We start from the raw sequence: 11,311 nt of genomic DNA, 5'->3' as shown, positions 1-11,311 counted from the left end.
ACTTTTATTTACTTACAACTCGATACTGGAACAAAGATATGACTCTATATGAATGCTTCCGGCGGTGTACCGGTATGTGCAATGATCTAGCATAGCAATGACATCAAAAAACAGACAAGCCATGAAAACATCATGCTAGCTATCTTACGATCATGCAAAGCAATATGACAATGAATGCTCAAGTCATGAATATGATGATGATGGAAGTTGCATGGAAATATATCTCGGAATGGCTATGGAAATGCCATGATAGGTAGGTATGGTGGCTGTTTTGAGGAAGATATAATGAGGCTTATGTGTGATAGAGCGTATCGTATCACGAGGTTTGGATGCACCGGCGAAGTTTGCACCAACTCTCGAGGTGAGAAAGGGTAATGCACGGTACCAAAGAGGCTAGCAATGATGGAAAGGTAAAAGTGCGTATAATCCATGGACTCACATTAGTCATAAAGAACTCATATACTTATTGCAAAATTTTATTAGCCCTCGAAGCAAAGTACTACTACGCATGCTCCTAGGGGGATAGATTGGTAGGAAAAGACCATCGCTCGTCCCCGACCGCCACTCATAAGGAAGACAATCAAAGAAACACCCCATGCTTCAAATTTGTCACACAACGGTTACCATACGTGCATGCTACGGGACTTGCAAACCTCAACACAAGTGTCTCTACAATCCACAACCACCCACTAGCATAACTCTAATATCACCATCTTTATATTTCAAAACTATTGCAAGGAATCAAACATATCATATTCAGCGATCTACAAGTTTATGTAGGATTTTATGACTAACCATGTGAATGACCAATTCCTGTCATCTCTCTAAATAGATATAAGTGAAGCAAGAGAGTTTAATTCTTTCTAGAAAAGATATGCCCATGCTCTAACAAATATAAGTGAAGCAAAAGAGCATTCTACAAATGGCGGTTTTCTATGTAAAGAGAAACAGGCAATCCAAGTTCAAATGATATAAGTGAAGCACATGAAGCATTCTATAAAGCCACACTCAAAAGATTTAAGTGAAGTGCAATGAGCATTCTATAAATCAACCAAGGACTATCTCATACCAGCATGGTGCATAAAAGAAAAATAAAAACCTAATTGCAAAAGACGCTCCAAGACTTGCACATAATGCATGAACGAAACGAATCCGAAACATACCGATACTTGTTGAAGAAAGAGGGGATGCCTCCCCAACATCCCCAAGATTAGACGCTTGAGTCTCCTTGAATATTTACTTGGGGTGCCTCGGGCATCCCCAAGCTTGAGCTCTTGCCTCTCTTCCTTCTTCTCACATCGAAACATCCTCGATCAGACACTACATCCACACAAAACTTCAACAGAAAACTCGGTAAGATCCGTTAGTATAATAAAGCAAATCACCACTCTAAGTACTGCTGCAAACCAATCCATATTTTGTTTTTGCATTGTGTCTACTGTAATATAACTTTTTCATGGCTTAATCCACTGATATAAATTGATAGTTTCATCAAAACAAGCAAAGTATGCATCAAAAACAGAATCTGTCAAAAACAGAACAGTGTGTAGCAATCTGGACATCCACCATACTTCTGGTACCCCAAAACTTCTACCAAAATTAGGAACAATAAACACGTTCTGTAGCAAGACAGTGCAAAAGGAATCAGAACCATTTGACGTTCCAGTTAAAAACATAAAATCGCGCACTAGAGCCAAATTTTCTGTCCTGCACCGTACAAACGAACAAGCATTGTAAACATCCTAAAGGCAAACCTTGGCATATTATTTTTATAATAAAGTGGAATTGTACAAGGGGATAATTATTTTTATGAAAAGTTTCTGTAATTAAGATTCACAAAGTTCCCATGGGCATGAACAAAGTTCAAGGACGTCCCCCACTTTCACAATGCTCGTCTCTCTCACTTTCACTTCTCTTTTTGAAAAGTTTTTAGGTTCCCCTCTTTATTTTTTTTGTTTTTAAACTATATAAAAGCACTCAACAGAAATAAATGACTCTCTAAAACTTCCGGGTTGTCTCCCTGGCAGCGCTTTCTTTAAAGCCATTAAGCTAGGCATATAGTGCTCAAGTAGTGAATCCACCCGGATCCCAAGGTATATCAAAGCCAATTTTAATTAACAATGATTTGTGATTTAGTAGTGAGCACAAAGTAACATAAATAAAGCAACAACGAAGTCTAACTCTCTTCCTATGCATCGGCATGTCATAAAAGAACAATTCACGCACACCAAGTAAAGGCCAATGCATAGTATAAGCAATTTCTTGCAATTTCATAGTATGGGAAACATAGAGAGGTGGAGATATAGTTCCTCTCTCATAATAATTGCAAGTAGGAGAAGCAAGCACATGCATATTATATTCATCAAAATCATCATGTGTCGTAGTAAAAGGCAACCCATCAATATAATCCTTAATAAGTGCAAGCTTCTCCGATATAGTGTAGTCGGGAGAATTCAAAAAGATAATAGGACTATCATGCGTGGGTGCAGTAGCAACAATTTCATGTTTAACATAAGGAATTATAGCAAGTTCATCTCCATAAGCATAATTCATATTGGCATCTTGGCCACAAGCATAGCAAGCATCATCAAAAAGGGATATTTCAAGAGAATCAACGGGATCATAGCAATCATCCTTCGGTAAGCACGAAGGGGAATTAAACAATGTATGAGTTGAAGAGTTACTCTCATTAGAAGGTGGGCACGGGTGATCAATCCGCTCTTCCTCCTTTTGTTCTTCGCTCTCCTCATCATCTTTTTCATCCAATGAGCTCATAGTTTCATCAATTTCTTCTTCCATAGCTTCCTGCAAAATATTAGTCTCTTCTTGGACAGCGGAGAATTTCTCAATATATAGTTTAACATAGGCATTAGAAGCATAATTATCATAACAATATTCAAGTATGGCAAATTTTTCAGATTTGTAGAGAGTATCATCATACTTTTCAATCAAAGAGGCAATCTCATAAGCACCTTTAAAAGCAACAAATTCTTCTATTTGTTGAACATCATAGTAATTGTAAACACCCTTAGCATACGAAGATACGATTCCATTATCACTAAACAAGCATTGATAGGATAGGTGTTTCTTAGGGTCTTCAGAACAACAAGTAAAATCATATTCCCAACATAAATTCCAAGCATAGCATTGTAAACGTTGAATTTGATCCCATAATAGTTTCCCTTCTTCAGATATACGGTGTCGCACATAACAAGCATGCTCATCTAAAGATTTGCCCTCAACTAAGCTAGTTGGGGTTTTAGCACGAGCACAAAGGGATCGAAGATGATCCAAGTAAAAAGCTTCAGTAGTGTGATAGATTTTGAGTGGTTCTTCAACCATTGGAGCAGTAGGTACAACTAATTTTTTTGGTATTTTGCGTTTCCTACCCATGACTAAAGATAGAAAACAACTAAGGACAGCAAATAAAAATTACTTTAGTGATAAAGCAAACAAGCACACACGAGAATATTCACCCCACGCTATGACTCCCCGGCAACGGCGCCAGAAAAAGATCTTGATAACCCACAAGTATAGGGGATAGTTGTAGCCTCTTTCGATAAGTAAGAGTGTTGAACCCAATGAGGAGCTAAAGGTAGAACAAATACTCTCTCAAGTCCTATCGGCCACTGATACGACTCTACGCACGCTTAACATTCGCTTTACCTAGAACAAGTATGAAACTAGAAGTACTTTGTAGGTGTTTTTGGGTAAGCTTGCAAGAAAGTAAAGAACACGTAAATATAAACTAGGGGCTGTTTAGATAAAGAAGCAATAAAGTAAATATAGCGAGTGTGGAAAAGTGGTGGTAGGAGTTGTGGAATTGTCCCTAAGCAATTGACTATGTGACTAGACCGATAATCGCTATTGCAATTCTATTTGAGGGAGAGGCATAAGCTAACATACTTTCTCTACTTGGATCATATGCACTTATGATTGGAACTCTAGCAAGCATCCGCAACTACTAAAGATTCATTAAGGTAAAACCCAACCATAGAATGAAAGCATCAAGTCCCCTTTTATCCCATACGCAAACAACCTACTTACTCGGGTCTGTGCTTCTGTCACTCACGCCACCCACCATAAGCAAATCATAAACATATTGCAAACCCTACAGCAGGAATCCCTCGCGCTTGCGCGACACGGAGGGCACAATAGGACAGCACCAATAATAAAACATGCCACTCAAACCAATCATAGCAATTCATCAATCACCGATAGGACAACGAAAATCTACTCAGACATCATAGGATGGCAACACATCATTGAAAAATAATATGAAGCATAAAGCACCATGTTCAAGTAGAGGGTACAGCGGGATGCGGGAGAGTGGACCGCTGTAGATAGAAGGGGGAAGGTGATGGAGGTGTTGGTGAAGATGGCGGAGGTGTTGGTGAAGATCGCGGTGATGATGATGGCCCCCGACGGCGTTCCGGCACCACCGGAAGCAAGGGGGAGAGAGCCCCCCTTCTTCTTCTTCTTCCTTGACCTTCTCCCTAGATGGGAGAAGGGTTTCCCCTCTTGTCCTTGGCTCCCATGGCTTGGGAGGGGCGAGAGCCCCTCCGAGATTGGATCTATCTCTCTGTTTCTGCGTTCTGTTCTGGCTCTGTTTCACCGTTTTGTGTACATATGGAGATCCGTAACTTATGACCTGACATATTGAGTTGCAGATACACATAACAAGGCTGTGCCATAAATTTTGCATAAGCCGTCCGCCCAAACAAAGCATGATAAGGGCTTTTGATTTTTACCACTTAAAACCACAATGTTTCTGCCCTGTAATCACAGTCATCACCGAATGCCACTTCCAAGGCGATTTTACCAACTGGGTAGGCCGACTTACTAGGTACCACACCATGAAAACTGTGGAGGACGGCTTAAGAGCATTGTTAGTCAAATTCATACGGCGGAAAGTATCATAATAAAGGATATTGATGCTGCTGCCTCCATCGATAAGCACCTTAGTGAATTTATAACCCCCAACTTGAGGAGCTACCACCAGCGCCAGCTGACCCAGGTTGTCAACCCAGGGCGGGTGATCCTCACAGCTCCATACAATTGGCTGCTTTGACCACCACAAATATTGAGGTACCGCCGGCTCAACTGTATTGACTGCACGCTTGTGAACCTTCGGATCACGCTTACAAAGATTTGTAGTAAACACATGATACTGGCCCCCATTAAGTTGTTTAGGATTAGACTGATACCCTGACTGCTGCTGGTGGTGGTTACCCTGACTAGGCTGCTGGTTGTAGCCACCCTGATTACCTTGACCTTGACATCCAAAGTTTAAGCCACCACCTCCAAAGACGGGCCTGTGAGAGGCAGTTATTGCCGTTGTGGTCATGCTGAAAGCCGAAGCTCTTATATTCCTTCATATAAAACAATCTTCCCACATGTGCGTTGACGGCCTAACTGGACGACTATGCTTTGGGCAAGGCTGGTTCAACATCGCCTCAAGGGTAAACCTTGGCCCTCCAATCTATGGATGCGGCCTCCCCTTACGACGTTGATTGTTATCCTGTGTATTGGTGTTGGCCACAAAATCTGACCCGTCGTTGGTTTGCTTGCGCTTACCATTGTTACCTTGATTCTGGCCCGTCATATTTTGCTGCTGTCCTTTTCCATTGTCGTTCTTCTTCCCCTTGTTGGATTTCTCCTCATCAGACCCTGGGTCTTTAGTACTATCCGAGTCGGCATATTTGGTGAGAGCCGCCATGAGCTCTCAGTGACGCTTAAGCCGCCCTAACTTCTGTTTGAGGGGAATGAATCGACAGTTTTTCTCCAAAATTAGGACAGCAGAACCAGCATTGATGCTATCTGACGAGTGGATAATAGCTGAGACTCGACGAACCCAGTGGTTGGTTGACTCATCATCACGGGATACAAGATTCTAGGTCGATGATCGACAGCGGCTGTTTGCATGTGTCTTTGAAATTCTGAACAAAACGTGATTTCAACTCTGCCCATGAATTGATAAAATTGGGGGGCAATCCCTTCAACCAGGTTCGGGCTGGCCCATCTAACATCATGGTGAAGTATCTAGCACACACAGCGTCATTGACATCTAACATCTCCATAGCTAGCTCGTAGCTCTCAATCCAAGCCTCAAGAGGTTGATCAGCTGTGTAATTGGCCACCTTTTGAGGACCTTTGAAATCTTTAGGAAACCGCTCATTGCAAAGATCCGGTGGTAGGCAAGGTATCCCCACTGTCCTAGAAGTCATTCCGGCTTCAACGGATGCTGTAGGGTTACGCTGGAGCTGTTGTTGAGCCACTAATTGAGCCACCAGCTCTGCCTCCTGAAACGCCCTGGCTTGATCCATTAGGTCCCGAACATTTTTATCATCATGCGGCGGGTTATGCCCATGGGCCAGGTTACGGCGCCGCTCGCTGCTGGAAACGGCTGGTGATTCAATGCGCCGGCTATAACTTCGACTCTAGAGAGGAGTTGAATGAATTCAATCACGACTATATGAGTAAGCCACCTACTGAGCTACCACTGTCTCAAGAAGCTCCACAGCCTTCCGTGCTTCGACCACCATGGGAGACTCGCCTTCTACTGGGAGAGCCGCCAGCCAGGAACTCGTGGCAATCATGTTATCCAAGGGGTTGGAAAAGTGACCCGACGGTGTTAACACATATTGAGACGGGTTTAAGTTCAAACGCGGCAGGTCTATTACACGCGGCTAACCCGCCGTCCTGGCCACGGGTGCCTTGGCAGCCCAGGTCATATCGGGCGGGTTACTCGGTCCTGCCCCAAGTGTATTAAAAAGATTCCTTGCCTTGAAATCCAAAGGGAGACGACTCAGGTGCCTCCTTTGAAGAACAACATTTGATGCATTCTGATCCAGGTTTAACTGGAAGGTTTCTGCTTGAATCTGTTGGGAATCAGCCTCCAACACGGTTCACTCTGTTGCCATCCTAGCATTCTCAGCGTTAAGTTCCTCCTTAGCCTGAGCTATCTCATCCCGCAGCTTCGTAATTTCCACTTTATGTTGCGCTTGAGTGGCCGGGTGATGACCCACAAGTATAGGGGATTTATCGTAGTCTTCGATAAGTAAGAGTGTCGAACCCAACGAGGAGCAGAAGGAAATGACAAGTGGTTTTCAGTAAGGTATTATCTGCAAGCACTGAAATTATCAGTAACAGATAGTTGTGTGATAAGATAATTTGTAACGAGTAACAAGTAACAAAAGTAAACACGGTGCAGCAAGGTGGCCCAATCCTTTTTGTAGCAAAGGACAACCCTGGACGAACTCTTATATAATGCAGAGCGCTCCCGAGGACACATGGGAATTGTCGTCAAGTTAGTTTTCATCATGCTCATATGATTCGTGTTCGTTACTTTGATAATTTGATATGTGGGTGGACCAGTGCTTGGGTGCTACCCTTCCTTGGACAAGCCTCCCACTTATGATTAACCCCCCTCGCAAGCATCCGCAACTATGAAAGAAGAATTAAGATAAATCTAACCATAGCATGAAACATATGGATCCAAATCAGTCCCTTACGAAGCAACGCATAAACTAGGGTTTAAGTTTCTGTCACTCTAGCAACCCATCATCTACTTATACTTCCCAATGCCTTCTCCTAGGCCCAAACAATGGTGAAGTGTCATGTAGTCGATGTTCACATAACACCACTAGAGGAAAGACAACATACATCTCATCAAAATATCGAACGAATACCAAATTGACATGATTACTTATAACAAGACTTCTCCCATGTCCTCGGGAACAAACATAACTACTCACAAAGCATACTAATGATCAAGATCAGAAGAGTATTAATTATCATTAAGGATTTGAAAATATAATCTTCCACCGGATAAACCAACTAGCATCAACTACAAGGAGTAATCAACACTACTAGCAACCCACAGGTACCAATCTGAGGTTTTGGGACCAAGATTGAATACAGGAGATGAACTAGGGTTTCAGAGGAGATGGTGCTGGTGAAGATGTTGATGGAGATTGACCCCTTCTTGATGAGAGGATCATTGGTGATGAAGATGGCTTTGATTTCCCCCTTTCGGAGGGATGTTTCCTCGGCAGAACAGCTCCGCCGGAGCCCTAGATTGGTTGTGCCCAGGTTCCGCCTCGAGACGGCGGCGCTTCATCCCGAAAGCTTCCTTCTGATTGTTTCCAGGTCAAAACACACCATATAGCAGAAGATGGGCGTCGGAGGCTTGCCAAGGGGCCCACAAGGACGGGGGGCGCGCCTTCCACCCTTGTGGCTGGCTGGTGCCCCCCTCTGGTATTTTATTCGCCCAATATTTTTATATATTCCAAAAACATGCGCTGTGAAGTTTCAGGACTTTTGGAGTCGTGCAGAATAGGTCTATAATATTTGCTCCTTTTCCAGTCGAGAATTCTAGCTACCGGCATTCTCCTTCTTCATTTAAACCTTATAAAATAAGAGAGAAAAGGCATAAGTATTGTGATATAATGTGTAATAACAGACCATAATGCAATAAATATCAATGTAAAAGCATGATGCAAAATGGATGTATCAACTCCCCAAGCTTAGACCTTGGTTGTCCTCAAGCGAAAGCAGATATCGAAAAATATGCCCACATGTTTAGAGATAGAGGTGTCGATAATAATGAAGTACGGACATGAGGGCATCATGATCATCTTTAAAACATCAACATATAATGCCATATAATTTCTTATGCTACAGTAACAATTCATTCACAAGATAAAGTATGAATCGGAAACTTCATTGAAAACTAACAAACAATGATCTCAGTCATTGAAGCAATTGCAATTTATCATAACATCGGAAAGAGTCAATATAAGAGCTTTTCAGCAAGTCCACATACTCAACTATCATTTAATATTTCACAATTGCTAACACTCACGCGATACTTATGGGTACAAAGTTTCAATCGGATACAGAGAAAGATAGGGGCTTATAATTTCGCCTCCCAACCTTTTACCTCAAGGGTAATGTCAACAATAATACTTTATGATAACCTACATCCAGGTGGAAATATATACCCGGATGTCTCCAACACATAGTGATTGCCAAAGGAAAAAGTGTAAAAAGGAAAGGTGATGATCACCATGACTCTTGTATAAAGGTAGGAGATAAAAGTAAAATATAGGCCCTTCGCAGAGGGAAGCAGAGGTTGTCATGCCCTTTTATGGTTGGATGCACAAAATCTTATTACAAATGAACGTCACTTTATATTGATGCTTGTGATAAAGACCTTTATTATGCAGTCTGTCGCTTTTATTTCTTCCATATCACAAGTTTGTATAAAGCTTATTTTCTTCACACTAATAGATCATGCATATTTAGAGAGCAATTTTTATTGCTTGCACTGATGACAACTTACTTGAAGGATCTTAGTCAATCCATAGGTAGGTATTGTGGACTCTCATGGCAAAACTGGTTTAAGGGATGTTTGGAAGCACAAGTAGTATCTCTACTTGGTGCAAAGAATTTGGCTAGCATGAGAGGGAAAGGCAAGCTCGACATGTTGGATGATCCATGAATATATAACTTCTATTCGGATATAAGAAAACATAACCCATTATGTTGTCTTCCTTGTCCAACTTCAACTTTTTAACATGTCATATTTTAATGAGTGCTCACAATTACAAAAGATGTCCAAGATAGTATATTTATATGTGAAGCCTCTCTTTCTTTATTATTTCCTATTAATTACAACAATGACCAAAACTATGTTTGTCAACCCTCAATAACTTTTATCCATCATACTCTTTATATGTGAAGTCATTACTTTCCATAAGATCAATATATGATGTTTTCACTTCTTTTTGTTCTTTCTTTATTTAATTCCCTCAAGATCATAGCAAGAAAGCGAAACCCTCAACTCAAAACTACTCTTTACTATATAACTCATGGACTCGATTACATAGATAGAGATCAAAACAAAACTCAAAGCTAGATCATACTAAAAACTTTATTCTACTAGATCAAGATATAACCAAAAGGATCGAACTAAGAAAAGCAATAAAGATAGGTGTGATGGTGATACGATACCGGGGCACCTCCCCCAAGCTTGGCAGTTGCGAAGGGGAGTGTCCATACCCATGTGTTTACGTCTCTTTCTTCGGGGGTGGTGATGATGGAGTTGTTGATGAAGTAGTGCCACACATATAGCGTAGGAGATGCTCCAACTTACGAATAATGCCCTTGAGTGCGATGCTATGCTCTTGCAACAGAATATTTTCATGAGTGAGATACTTGTTTTGCACACGACCTTCTTAATCTTATCACTCTCGTTGATTTCCTCGAGTTCTCTCTCTTCATCTTTGTCTTCATTAGCCAAGCATTGTCGCTCGCATCATTGGAGGAGGGGGACGACATGATGCCTAGCCTGGAAAACTCTGGCGGAAAACAGCTCGAAACAAAAACAGGAGATATTGTCGTGGTACGGTGGTCAAAACCCTCATGAAATTATATAATGAATTATTACCGACCAAAAGAAGTATCATGCAAGAAAATGGAGTACGAAGGGCACACGAGGTGGCCACAAGGAGGGGGGCGCCCACGGGATAGGGCGCGCCCTCCACCCTTGTGGTGGCCTCGTGTCTCTTTCGGACTAATTTAATTTTCCTATTTTTTTAAATATTCCAAAACAGAGAAAAATTTCTACTGGAAACGTTTTGGAGTCGGTTTACTTACCATAACACATACCTATTCCTTTTTGGAGTCTGAAATGTTATGGAAAGTGTCCCTTATGTACTCCTCCGGTGTTACGGTATTAATTATATTGGTCTCAACATTTACGGGAGTACTTGAGGTATAGTGTTTGATTCTTTGACCGTTTACCACCTTCGAATTTGTGCCTTCGGTGTTGTTCATTTTGATGGTACCAGATCAATAGACCTCCTCGATAATGTAAGGACCTTCCCATTTAGAGAGAAACTTTCCTGCAAAAAATCTTAAACGAGAGTTGTATAGCAAAACATGATCACCTACATTAAACTCACGCTTTTGTATCCTTTTGTCATGCCATCTTTTAACTTTTCTTTAAACAACTTGGCATTCTCATAGGCTTGGGTTCTCCATTCATCAAGCGAGCTAATGTCAAATAACCTCTTCCCACCGGCAAGTTTGAAATCATAGTTGAGCTCTTTAATAGCCCAATATGCTTTATGTTCTAGTTCAAGAGGTAAGTGACATGCTTTTCCATAAACCATTTTATACAGAGACATACCCATAGGATTCTTATAAGTAGTTCTATAAGCCCATAATGCGTCATCCAGTTTCTTAGACCAATTATTTCTAGATCTATTAACAGTCTTTTGCAAAATTAATTTAATCTCTCTAT

Source organism: Triticum dicoccoides, chromosome 6B, assembly GCF_002162155.2.
Source record: "Triticum dicoccoides isolate Atlit2015 ecotype Zavitan chromosome 6B, WEW_v2.0, whole genome shotgun sequence".
Taxonomy (NCBI): Eukaryota; Viridiplantae; Streptophyta; class Magnoliopsida; order Poales; family Poaceae; genus Triticum; species Triticum dicoccoides.
The sequence above is the reverse complement of the archived record's forward strand: the minus strand, read 5'-3'. Positions refer to the sequence as shown.